Below are 14,201 nucleotides of genomic sequence, written 5' to 3'. Positions count from 1 at the left end.
AGCTGGTAATGTAAATATTTTCATGCAATTTCACTTTTTTTTTTATACTAAAACAAAGACAAAAATTTACAGTTGTCATTATTTAGGCTATAAATTATTGTGATAGTCTTTTACTGGTCCATTTGAGATCAAATTGGGTTAAATGTGTAACCTGATCAAATAATTTTTACACCATTGATTGTTAATAGCTTCAGTGTAATTTTGACATTTCACAAATTCATTCCACGGGTGGATTGGACTCTTCGGCGGGACGGTTCTGACCCACGTGCCATATCCTCCTGAGACCAAGGGAGTAAATATTCTCACCATTTTTCATTAAATAATTCCCTTAATTAGAAACAGCATGACGCAACACTTCTTTCAGATACTTTTTTTTTTTTAAATATAATGTCCTTTTCAGTGGACTTTTTTTTTTTTTTAATTTTATTTCAAAGTAAAGCTGTGAAACTCTTGTCCACTACAGAGGACAAAAATGCAATGCTGGGTCTCAGGAGGACATGTTTGACACCCCTGGATTAGACAAAATATGGGTATCATGGGATGGCTTTTTCAAACCCCTTGAATTAGAATATGATGAAAGGTAAATACGGGATTTTTACTTACTGATGCTAAAACCAACCAAGACCTGCAGCTTTAATTCACATAATAATCATATAATCACTATGAATTTAGTTTTTACATTTGGTGATTTAGTCCAACTTTGGGAAATGCAGCATTAGCGACACCTACACACATTAAACCACAGTACAGATCATATAATTGTTGACAATTTTAACGCTGAACATTGTTGAACAACCACAAAGCTCCTTCTTACTGTAACGTATTATATCTGTGTTGCAATCCCCTTTGCCCAGACCTCAGCTCTAATCAATTAACCCGTCATTGTGGGAATGAAAATAACCCGGGGTTATGAGAACTGGCTTTATTTTGGATTATCTTAACAATTCACAGAATGTACAGAGAGCACACGCCTGAGGGAGGTGGAACTTCTCTGAAGAGTCTTTAACAAAATAGGCACCAAAGGGGGGGGGGGGGGGGGGGGGGGGGCAGTAAACATTTGTTTCCCTGGTGGACTGAAAAGAAAGTGTATCTTAAGTTATATTTTTGGGTTTAAGTACAAATGGGAAGATTCGTACAAACCCATCATTCGTAAGAATCTTTGTCACCTTGGCATTAGCGCTCTTTTCTTGAAAATGACAAAAACCGGTCTGAGAAAATGAAAAAAAACAAGCGTTTTTGGTCCGTTTTTCCATTTCTGTCAGGTCGTAACTTTCTTTTTTGTTACGAGAAAACAAAAATCAATCTGTTTTTACCTCCGCCAAAGAAGGATATATTTTCATAGGGGTTTGTCTGTTTGTTTGTTTGTTTGTTTGTTTGTCTGTTAGCAAGATAACTAAAAAAATCGTGCACAAATTTTGATGAAATTTTTAGGGAATGCTGATACTGGCACAAGGAACAAGTGATTAAATTTTGGTCATGATCGGGGGGGATCTGCCTTGGCAGAGGTGTGTGTTCTCTGAGTGATTTTCTATTTTAAATTTGGTTTATCTGTTTTGACGCTGAAAAAGAAAAACACCTTGAAATTCAATTTTAATTCTTGTAAATTTTTTTTTTTTTTTAATTCTCTTTATTGAGTTTTTTTCATATAACAACAAAGACGTGTTCATACACATTCACTATGCTCAATGCAAAAAAAAAAGAGAACACATAGTAAAACAAAAAGCGCACAAACAGCAGTAAACAATGAACATAAAAAAAAAAAAAAAAAAAAAAAACAACTGAGGACATCGTATATCGCCAATTTTAAGTTGTTTACACATTTGTATTATTAAAATAATCAATGAAAGGTTGCCATATTAAGTGGAATGCATTTAATTTCCCTTTTAATGAAAATTTAATTTTTTCCAGTTGTAAATGTTTCATTACTTCTCTCATTAAGGCTGAATGAGCAGGAGAAGTTTTTTGTTTCCAATTTAATAGGATTAATCTTTGCGCTAGTAACACCACAAAACATATCATATTGTTGTAATTCTTGTACTTTTAAACGAAAATCAACCACTAGTTTTTCTTTTGTTTCTAAATCCAACAATTATTACAGTCAGTGAAAACTAGTGCTAAAACTATTTATAGACTTGTAAAACGAACTCAAATACGAACAAAACCCTGCACGACTAAATAAAGATGAATCCACATGTCAGAACTATCCTAACTCTTACTTCTAAGTGTTCATTCAAACCCACACAGGCCGTCCTTCCCGCCTCACTTACCCTTGGGTATCCCCTAATTGTCCGTGATTACAACATGTTTGCATGCGATTGTCGTCCCAGAACATTTTAAGTGTCTTTCTGAGCGTCTGCGTTTATGCTTCTGTCGGTCTGTGTGTAATCCAAGCAGGAAGGTATGCAAGGTAGCAGCCTCAGACCATCCAAGAATGTGTTTACAAGCCTTTATCGTAGCTGCGGAGCAAGATTGCCATATATTAAAAAACAATTGGATAATTACATGGGTTACTGAGGTAAAAATGTCAACACAGATGTTTCTTTCGCACATGCAATGTTTGCATAGAGGCTTGTGTTTAACCCTTAAAGACCCAAACAGCCACTGACGACCAAAACCATCTACTAATGTAATATGTTTCATACCTATTGATCCACTAATTCTATCAACACATGTCAAAAATTGGTGTAAAATATAGTTCTTCATCTTTTCATGGTCATCAGATATGACCCATTTGGATGTTCAGAGGCTCCGTAGTTACCATGGAAACACCGTCATCTTCTATAACCTTGATTTATCAGTAAAACCCATGGAGTTGGATCAATGACAGTGGATGGACACACTGGGTTTATGATCAGGTAATGAGAGATTTTGCTGAAAAAGTCACTCTTTCTTCAGCTTTCTTGGTTTTTCATGTAATAACCATCAACTTTAATCTGAGTTTTTATGAACATCAAACATCATCAGTAAATTAAATATAGGAAAATAGCTGATATTCACTGAAAAAACACAAAATACAGAGGATAATGTCATAATAAATGGTGATAAATACCTGAAGAAAAGTTAAATATAGAGGAAAAAATATTTTGGAACAGCCTTGAAAGTAGCTCTGGGTCGTAATGGGATAAGTTTGAGAATTGAGCTGATTGTAAAGGGCATCTGCATTTAAAATGTCTGTATGTGTTTGGGCCATGTTTACTTTTAAGCCACTATGTTTATCTGTTTGTATAAGTGACATTTCTTTTGATTTTAGTTTGTTTTATTGAGCTTTGAAACTGTTTTCCCAGCAGTTTTTCATGCTCTTGTATCATCACACTGGAAAAAATCTAAATCTTACCTGGTGTATTTTTCTCATTTCTAGTCCAAATATCTCATCACACTTAAAATCAGACAGAATCACCGAAAGAGGAACTTTTCAGTGAGATAGAAGAACTGATTTATAGACAACAGATCTGGGAAAATCTGATTTCAACAAATCTGACCAAGATAATTTTCACTTGTTCCATTGGCAGATTTTTTTTTTTTTTGCTTAATTCAAGGGTTTTTTTTTTTTTGTTCATTCAAGTTTTATTGCTTGATTCAAGATTTTTTTTTTTTTTTTTTTATTAATTCAGGATTTATTTATTTTTTGCTTAATCCAAGATTTTTTTATTATTATTAATTCAAGCCTTTTTTTGGTTAATTAATTTTTTTTTTCTTGATTCTTTTTTTTTTTTTTTTTTTTTGCTTAACTCAAGCCTCTTTTTTTGTAAATTCAAGATTTTTTTTTTTGCTTAATTCAAGAATTTTATGGTTATTACAAGTTTTTTTTTTGCTTAATTCAAGATTTTTTTTTTAATTCAAGATTTTGTTTTGCTTTATTCAATTCTTTTTTTGTTAATTTTTTTTTTTTTTTGCTTAATTAAATTTTTTTGCTTCATTCAAGATTTTTTTTTAGCTTCATTCAAGATTTTTTTTGTTGTTGCTTAATTCAAGTCTTTTTTTTTTTTTTTTTTTTTGCTTAATTCAAGATTTTTTGCTTAATTTAACTCTTTTTTTTTTTTTTTTTGCTTAATTCAAGCTAAAAACATCTGCCAGTGGGACAAGTGAAAATTATCTTGGTAAGATTTCTTGAAATCAGATTTTCCAGATCTATTGTCTATAAATCAGTTCTTATATCTCACTGAAAAGTTCCTCTGTAGGTGATTCTGTCTGATTTAAGTGTGATGAGATATTTGGACTAGAAATGAGAAAAATACACTTGGTAAGATGTAGAGTTTTTCCAGTGCGCCATAAGGTCTGTGAGTACATAGAAGAAGCTTTCTGTTCCAATGACGCCATCTAGTGTTCGAATATCAAAGTGAACAGTTTCCAACATGTGAAAGCAAATCCTGCAGCTGTTTTTTCTAACGTTGACGTTGTGATAAGAAAGAAAGAAAAAGTCACAGAAGGAGGGCGCTCATGAACGTACACACATGTATAACCGAGGTGGTGGTCCACATCCCCTCAACAAATTCCACCGCAGTTGTTGCACAAACAACTGTGTTTATTATAAGAGAAAGGACCTGTGATGTGTTCATGCTGGAGCCACAATGGACGACAACAGGCCCCCCCGCCGTCTCCCACCGACGTCTGGAAGCCATGTTTTCACAGCCCGAGATAACGGAGAGAGGAAAAGAGGCCGGGAGGTGGTCAGAGTGGGGGTTTCTGGGAGACAGTTTCAGAGTTTGATAGATGACACTATTAAGAGGGTGTGTGACAGAGAAGAGGGAGATGTGGGACCCATGCAGGAAGGAGGGGGGGGGGGTTATGATGAGTAAAAGATCCATGGTGAGGTCATCTGAGTGTTTATCCACCCCCCTCTGTGATGTGGGTCAGCAGGTCTTTCTCAAGGCCGCCAGCGGACAAGTGTTGTTTCAGGATGTTGCAATGATGACATCTCCTGTTAGAGAGCTGCAAAAGCCTGCACACCCGCATGTCTGAAGTTTGATTTTTGCCAAAACGCGTTTCAAAATAACTCGACTATCAAACTTTATCTGCGATGTAATTCATCCAGCTCAGCGCTCGCCACGTTTCAGGAACAAGTCAGGTCAAATACTGCTTGGCTTTGTTCGTTTTGTACTGTAAATGTCATGTGCAGCTCCTGAGGCAAGGCAAAAAAAAGGGCAAAGATGCAACGGCGTGCACACAAATGGACTCGGCCTAGATGGGTGGGCTGCGGAGCTCCGACAGCAGCTGAGCCGTCACCTCCAGGGCCTGCATTAACTCATGAAGATCACTGTCTCTCCCAAAAACACACCAAAGTGGAGGTCCTGAGTGTGTGTGTGTGTGTGTGTGTGTGTGTGTGTGTGAGACAGTGCACGGCTCTATCTCCAAACGATGACAAATTATACTTTTAGCGCGTATTTCATGGGTAAAAGAAGCGGCGTTGCTTCATTTCATGGTTTGTATTGAACATGTTGGTGCACCCCTGGACTCTGTGGGTGTCTGCCTCTCCCACTCCGATAATTCCAGTGGTTGGTATCAGATGAAACCCCACACACAGTCCATGTGTACGGGTGCCCTTTGTGTAAGCAACATCTCACCGCTAGATTGATAGAGGATTGGAGGAGAGTCCACACAAATGGAAGAGCATTATAGTGTCGGGTTACCTCTAAGTTCCCTTTCTATGTCTCTTTCTCCCTCATTATCTTTTTCTCAGTCCCTCCCTTCTTTTCTTTTTCCTCTGTTCATTTATTTTCACTCCCTTGTTGCTCATTTCCCCCCTGCGAGCCCATTCATTTCTCATTTTTATATAATCTCATCCCTGTGTTAGTGTATCTTTTGGTAATTGGATTTTTTTTTTTTCAGAAACCAAAGAATTTTTCATTTTCTGAGACCGGATGTTGTCATTTTCAAGGAAAGAGCACTAATGCCGAGGTCACAAAGATTCTTACGAACGATGGGTTTGTACCAGTCTTCCCGTTTGTATGAAATCTGGAGTTCGTAGACATTTGTGGAGGGAGCGATGTCCAGAATTCATACAACAGCATTAGTCCTCTGTCCTTGAAAATGAAACATCCAGTCTCAGAAAATGAAAAAAAAAAAACATCTGTTTTTGGTCTGTTTTTCCATTTCTGTCAGGTAGTAACTTTCTTTTTTGTGATCAGAAAGAGGAAATGAAAAGCAATCAGTTTTTTAAATTTGGCTTATCTGATCTGTTTTGACACTGAAACTGAAAAACACCTTGAAATTCAACTTCACTTCTGTTTTAAAACAAAAAACAATTAAGCACTAGTTTTTCTTTTATTTCTGAAAAGAAAATCCAATTATCACAAGATACACTGACCCTGGATGTTGTCATTTTCAAGGAAAGAGCGCTAATGCCTCGGTCACAAAGATTCTTACAAACGATGGGTTTGTACGAAGTCTGGTAGTGTCAGTGTATATTTTGGTAATTGGATTTTCTTTTCAGAAAAACAGAAAAACTAGTGGTTCATTGATTTTCATTTTAAAATAGGGGAATTAAAATTGAATTTCAAGAAATCAAGAAATCTGGAGTTCGTAGACATTCATGGAGGGAGCCTGTCTACGAATTCTAGGTTTTGTACGAACTGGTACAAACCCATTGTTCATAAGAATCTTTGTGACCAGGCATTAGCGCTCGTTCCCTGAAACTGACAACATCCAGTCTCAGAAAATGAAAAAAACAATGCCATTTTTGGTACGTTTTTCCATTTCTGTCAGGTAGTAACTTCCTTTTTTGTGATAAGAAAGAGTTTTTACCTCCGCCAAGGAGGTTATGTTTTCATGGGGGATTGTCTGTTTGTTTGTTTGTCTGTTTGTTTATCTGTCTGTTAGCAAGATAACTCAAAAAGTTATGGATGGATTTGGATGAAATTGTCAGGAAATGTTGATACTGGCACAAGGAACAAATGGTGAAATTTTGGTGGTGCTCGGGGGGGATCTGCCTTGGCAGAGGCCTGCGCTCTCTGAGTGCTTCTCTAGTTTAAATTTGGTTTATCTGTTTTGACACTGAAAAAGAAAAATGCCTTCAAATTCAATTTTAATTCTTGTAATTTTAAATGAAAATCAATTAACCAGTAGTTACCTCCACCAAGGAGGTTATGTTTTTGCCAGGATTTGTTTGTTTGTTTGTCTGTCTGTCTGTCTGTCTGTTTGTTTGTTTGTTTGTTTGTCTGTTTGTCTGTTTGTTTGTTTGTTTGTTTGTCCGTTAGTGTGCAACATAACTCAAAAAGTTATGGGCAGATTTTGATGACATTTTCAGGGTTTGTTGGAAATGGGATAAGGAAGAAATGATTAAATTTTGGTGGTGATTGGGGGTGGGGGGGCCCACGGGGGGGGGCACTGATCAGCCTTGGCGGAGGTCTGCGCTCTCCGAGTGCTTCTAGTTTTTCTTGTGTTTCTGAAAATAAAATCCAATTACCAACACATCCACTGACCTCCCTCTCCTCCATGTTCCACGTCCTTCACAGTAAACGTACCTAAACTAAAGGACCACCAGGACTCTATTTGTCTGACTGATTTACGGAAATGACAGCAGCTATAGATCCATTTACTGTGGCAACCCTTCATTAATGCTTTGTGTGAGGTTGTGTTTGTGTGTGGAGGTGTGTGTTTGCACTTCAGTGTAGGTGGAGGAAAAAAAAAAAAAAAACAGGATCTCTAGTAGGGACGATGTTGCATTCCTCAGGCACTATTTCTTTCTGTGAGGGACACGTGGAAAAATACACCCATTCTAACCTGGACGTGCACTCCCGTGGACGCACACATGTGGATACACGTGCACGCGCTCCCGTATACGCACACACAGACTGACGCAGACAGACACATGCAGCCACATGCACACAGATGTCGACAGGCAACTATATTTATACCAATGCTCCAATAAATCTATCTGCTGGCTTGTCTATTTTTTCTGGCTTTGCCCATGCAGCACTGAACTGAACTGAACGGCTGCACTGCCTAAAGAGCAGAAGGAGTGGAGAGGAGAGTGGAACCCTGGGATACCGGCGTCCCGTTGTGGCGTTCTCCTCCTCTTCTTCGGGCTACCTCAACACAACCGCTGACCTGACTCTGCAACACACCACCGTGCAACAAATTCCTGGAAAATATGAACTTGTGTCAACTTGTATAGCTCAGACTAACGCAGGCCTGCTTTTTTTCTCCTCCTTTAAACACCTCCAAACAACACCTCTGATTGCTGAGTTGCAAACTAAATCTAATCAAGGCAGAGCAGCAGAAAGACGGATCTAGTTTGGTGAAAACCTAACGTGACCCCCGAGCCTTAAACAAATACACCGACACTACATCCGGAGGGTCTCCAAAAGGAAAAAGTGACAGAGGGTTAGGGGTGTGTATTAGCAAGAAACTGGTGATACGATACAAATCACAAAACTAGGATCACGATACGACTGGGCTGTCAAACTCATGTTAGTTCAGTTCCACATTCAGCCCAATTTAACCTCCAGTGGGCTGGACCAGTAAAACAATAACAGTGAAAAAAGTATAAAAGTAAATGATGTTTTATGTCTCTTTTATACTTCTAGTAACACTTTTTTTTATGTTGCTTTTTAGATATTTATGCCGTCAGGGTTTTCTTTCTATATTTTAGTTTTTATACTCTTTTATATACATTATTTATACTTTTTTTATGGCACCTAGGACGATTGCACTTTTTAATTTTGTTGTACCTGTACAATGACAATAAAGACATTCTATTCTATTCTATTCTATTCTAATCTATTCTATTCTATTATGATAATGTTTACATCTACAACATTTCCTTAAAAATCTGAAAAACATGAACAACTTGAAATGTCTTAAGAAAAACAAGTGCATTTTTAACAATATTCTGCCTCAGTTTATCAGTTTATCATTTACACGTGTGTTACAACTTACATTACAATTACAAATACACAAAACATTTAATAACAGGCAGAATATTGGTCAAATTGAATTTACTTCTCATCAAACATTTCAGGTTGTTCATATTTGTTCAGGTTATTCAGCTGTTTTGTAAAAGGATAGTTTGTTAATGTAAACATTTTCATGTAATTTTACTTTTTTACACTAAAACAAAGATAAAATCTGCAGTTGTCATTATTTATAGGTTATTATGATAGTATTTTACTGATCTGACCCAACTGAGATCTAATTGGTGTGTATGTGGAACTGAATTAAAATTATTTTTACACCATTGATTGTTAATATCTTAGTGTAATTTTTGCATTTCACAAATTCCTCCAACGAGCCGGACGTTGGGCCGGACTCTGGTGGGCCGGATTTGGCCCCCGGGCCGCATGTTTGACACCTGTGCAATATGATATATCATGATTCTGTTAAAAAGTCAGTTTTTTTTTATTGGTTTTGTTTCTTTTTGTAAAAGATTATCTCCTGGAAGAATTGAAGTACACCAGAAATCTGCATAAATACTAAGCACATTTTTATTTAATCAGAACAGGATCTAATGTTACATCACAAAATATCCCTCCGTTAAAACTTAAATGATGTTTTATGGACATTACAGTTTAAGATCCTGCTCAAACGTTCATGTTCTGTTAGTTCAGAACTAATGTCACAACATCAAATATAAACAAAAAAGGAAAAGAAAAAACAAAAATGAACCTCTGCACTGTCTGCATTTGAATAAACACCTACAAATATCGATACAGTATTGTGAAACGAAATAATGCGATGTACTGCAGAACCAATATTTTCTAACACCCCTACATGAGGTGTTTTTAAATCGTCCTGTAAAAGTATAAAGTTAACAGAAAATTTGGGAGGATGGAAAAGATAACAGGCCTGATTTTGTTTTCACAAGTTAGTGTTTGTGCTGAATGGAAAAGATCACTCCCTACCTGTTCATAGGATTTTTCTCTCTTTTATTTTCTTTCAGCTCCAGCAGCTCCAGTCACTTCAGTTAAAAACTTCAGACCAGGCCAGGAATTTGGGTGTTGTCATGGATTCAGACCTGAATTTTAAAAACCACATACAAACAATTACAAAGTCAGCTTACTATCACCTCAAGAACATTTCTAGGATTAAAGGACTGATGTCGCAGCAGGACCTTGAAAAACTTGTCCATGCATTTATCTTTAGTCGAGTTGACTACTGTAACAGTATCTTCTGTGGTCTGCCTAAAAAGTCTATTCGACGACTGCAGCTGATCCAGAATGCTGCTGCTCGAGTCCTCACTAAGACCAAGAGAGTGGACCACACTAGCCCAGTTCTGAGGTCTCTACACTGGCTCCCTGTCTCTCACAGAATAGACTTTAAAATTCTCTTACTAGCATATAAAGCACTGAATGGTTTAGGCCCAAAATACATTAGAGACCTTCTAGTCCAGTCTGAACCATCCAGACCACTCAGGTCATCTGGTGCAGGTCTGCTCTGTGTTCCCAAAGTCAGAACTAAACATGGAGAATCAGCGTTCAGTTTCTATGCTCCATATATCTGGAACAAACTACCAGAAAATATCAGGTCTGCTGAGAGTCTGAGTTCTTTTAAGTCCAGGTTAAAGACTCACCTGTTCACTGCTGCCGCTGACTAAAAGGCTTTTGACTTTTTAAATTTTATATTCTCTTTGAAACTCTGCACTGCAACTTTTACTTTAATATGTGTGTGTTTTTATTTTTATTTTATTCTATTTAATTTAATTTAATTTAATTTATTTATTTATTATTTATTTATTATTATTTATTTAATTTATTTTTTTTTTATTTTATGTGTTTTTTCTTACTTGCTGTTTTTAATCACCTTTTATATGTTTCTTTTATAATGTTTTAAATGTGTTTCTTTTTGTTTCTTTTATTTCAATGTCCTGTGTGAAGCACCTTGAATTGCCTTGTTGCTGAAATGTGCGATACAAATAAACTTGCCTTGCCTTTCATTTGGTTATTTAACAAAACAAAAATATTATTCTGGCATTTAAAGCAGATGACAAATGTATACTATATGTACATGTGATGGACTGAATGTGAATGTCTGATACTGAATGTCAATAAAAAAAAAGAATTAAAAAAAAAAAAATTGGGGAGGATGAAATTTCTGCTTAGTGGTGGTTTTATTTCCTGTACAATCAGACATTTGATGTGGTATATGTGGTCAGGACTAGGCCTAAAACAACAGCCCAAACCTAGAATTGCATTGAATTGCACTTAACATTAAAATACAACCTGGTTTTAGACGCATTAAACAAAATACATACCTGTATTTTTGATCTGAAAATTGAATCGAGTCATTTTAATCTGAATTTGAATATTCCCGATTGATTAACCCATAAGGACCCAGTGTTACTTTTGTGGCAGTTCCCAAATGAATTTTTCTATTTCTCTCTTTTATTTATTTTATTTTTTTTACTTAAATTTTATTGGTTTTTCAACAACAAAAAAAGAGACCAATGCTTTGACTTACATATCATATAGATGCCTGTACAAAGTGTGTATAAATAAATAAATAAATAAATAAATAAATAAATAAATAGAGAGGGAAAAAAAAGAAAAACAAAAAAATGACAATGAGAGAGGGATTCATGTCGCTCTTTGAGATGAGGGTGCAAAGGATAAAATCTACAAAACCAAGTCCACTAGGACCATCTATCTAACATGGACCAAAGGAAACACAGACCATTCATGTTGGAGCAATTTTTCCTCTATATTTAACTTTCCTTAAGTGATTTATCACCATTTATTGTAATATTATCTTCTGTATTTTGTGTTTTTTTCAGTGACAATCAGGTATTTTCATATATTTAATTCACTGATCATGTAGATGTTCATGAAAGCATAGAGTAAAATACAGTGTTATTATATCAAAAATGGAGAAAACGAAAGAAAAAGTGACTTTTTCAGCAAAATCTCTCATTAACTGAACATAAACCCAGTGTGTCCATCCACTGTCACTGATCCAACTCCATGGGTTTTACTGGTGAATCAGTGTTGTAGAAGATGACACTGTTTCTATGTCCACTATGGAGCCTCTATTTTTCAAAAAATTGTAATTAATTTTCATTGATTATTCATTTTATTTATTATTTGACTTGTTTTTGTTCATTTTGGTATATATTTTGTTAATTTTTCTACATTTTCTTGCCTCTTTTATGACTCTTTCTTTCATTTTGTTTATTTGGTGACATTTTTTGTCCATGTTACTTCTTATTTTGTTGATCTAGAATTAGCTTTTGTTAATTTTATTGATTACATTGGCTGTTTTTGTTCATTTTGTTGCTTATTTTATTATTTTTTACTTCGTTTTGTACATTGGTTGCTTTTTTTTTTATAGTTATTGATTATTTTGTACAGTTTGTTTTCATTTTTGTACCTTTTATTTATTTTATTCTTTTCTTGCTTTGTTTTGTACATTGGTTGCTTATTTTTTTTTATAATTATTGATTATTTTGTACATTTTGTGTTCATTTTTGTACCTTTTATTTCATATATATTCATAAACCCAGTGTGTCCATCCACTGTCACTGATCCAACTCCATGGGTTTTACTGGTGAATCAATGTTGTAGAAGATGACACTGTTTCTATGTCCACTATGGAGCCTCTATTTTTCAAAAAATTGTAATTAATTTCATTGATTATTCATTTTATTTATTATTTGACTTGTTTTTGTTCATTTTGGTATATATTTTGTTAATTTTTCTACATTTTCTTGCCTCTTTTATGACTCTTTCTTTCATTTTGTTTATTTGGTGACATTTTTTGTCCATGTTACTTCTTATTTTGTTGATCTAGAATTAGCTTTTGTTAATTTTATTGATTACATTGGCTGTTTTTGTTCATTTTGTTGCTTATTTTATTATTTTTTACTTCGTTTTGTACATTGGTTGCTTTTTTTTTTTATAGTTATTGATTATTTTGTACAGTTTGTTTTCATTTTTGTACCTTTTATTTATTTTATTCTTTTCTTGCTTTGTTTTGTACATTGGTTGCTTATTTTTTTTATAATTATTGATTATTTTGTACATTTTGTGTTCATTTTTGTACCTTTTATTTCATATATATTCATAAACCCAGTGTGTCCATCCACTGTCACTGATCCAACTCCATGGGTTTTACTGGTGAATCAATGTTGTAGAAGATGACACTGTTTCTATGTCCACTATGGAGCCTCTATTTTTCAAAAAATTGTAATTAATTTTCATTGATTATTCATTTTATTTATTATTTGACTTGTTTTTGTTCATTTTGGTATATATTTTGTTAATTTTTCTACATTTTCTTGCCTCTTTATGACTCTTTCTTTCATTTTGTTTATTTGGTGACATTTTTTGTCCATGTTACTTCTTATTTTGTTGATCTAGAATTAGCTTTTGTTAATTTTATTGATTACGTTGGCTGTTTTTGTTCATTTTGTTGCTTATTTTATTCTTTTCTTACTTCGTTTTTGTACATCGGTTGCTTATTTTTTATAATTATTGATTATTTTGTACATTTTGTGTTCATTTTTGTACCTTTTATTTCATATATATTCATAAACCCAGTGTGTCCATCCACTGCCATTGATCCAACTCCATGGGTTTGACTGGGGAATCAATGTTGTAGAAGATGACGGTGTTTCCATGGTAACTACGGAGCCTCTGAACGTCCAAATGGGTCATATCTGATGACCATGAAAAGATTAAAAACTGTATTTTACACCAATTATTTACATGTATTGATAGGATTAGTGGATCAACAGGTATTAAACAGTTTAGATCAGTAGATGGATGTCTGGGTCTTCATGGGTTAAACTCACCAAAAAAACACGTCAGCTGTTCATCTGTTTCTATAAAAACCACATCAGAGGAAGAATGATCGACGAAGGACAAAAATGATTGAATTTGTATTTTATTTTAAATGTTGTTTTGCATGTGAGTCACACAAACTGCAGTCACTGATAAACATGTACGCTAAGTTAAATGGCAGCATAACATCCGGATATGAAATTATTTCTGTCAGATACAAAAAAAAAAAAAAGAGCAGAATGAAGTCTGAAGCGAACAGAGCAACGTGTCTTTAAATACATGAAGAACAGGGTGAATTATGTAACGTTTGTCGACGCCATAACCTTCAGAAGTGAGTTGGACATAATTACATAATAACATTGTATGAAGTGGGGCTTAATTTTAATGTTTAGTCACCAAAATGGGTGAGTGTATCTGCTAAATACTGTTCGACAACTTGTTTCTGATCATAGTTTTGGTTTTGTTTTTTTCTGTTTCGTAAATATCTGC

This window comes from Sphaeramia orbicularis, chromosome 21 (assembly GCF_902148855.1).
Source record: "Sphaeramia orbicularis chromosome 21, fSphaOr1.1, whole genome shotgun sequence".
NCBI classification, from domain to species: domain Eukaryota; kingdom Metazoa; phylum Chordata; class Actinopteri; order Kurtiformes; family Apogonidae; genus Sphaeramia; species Sphaeramia orbicularis.
Note: the sequence above shows the minus strand (reverse complement) of the source record.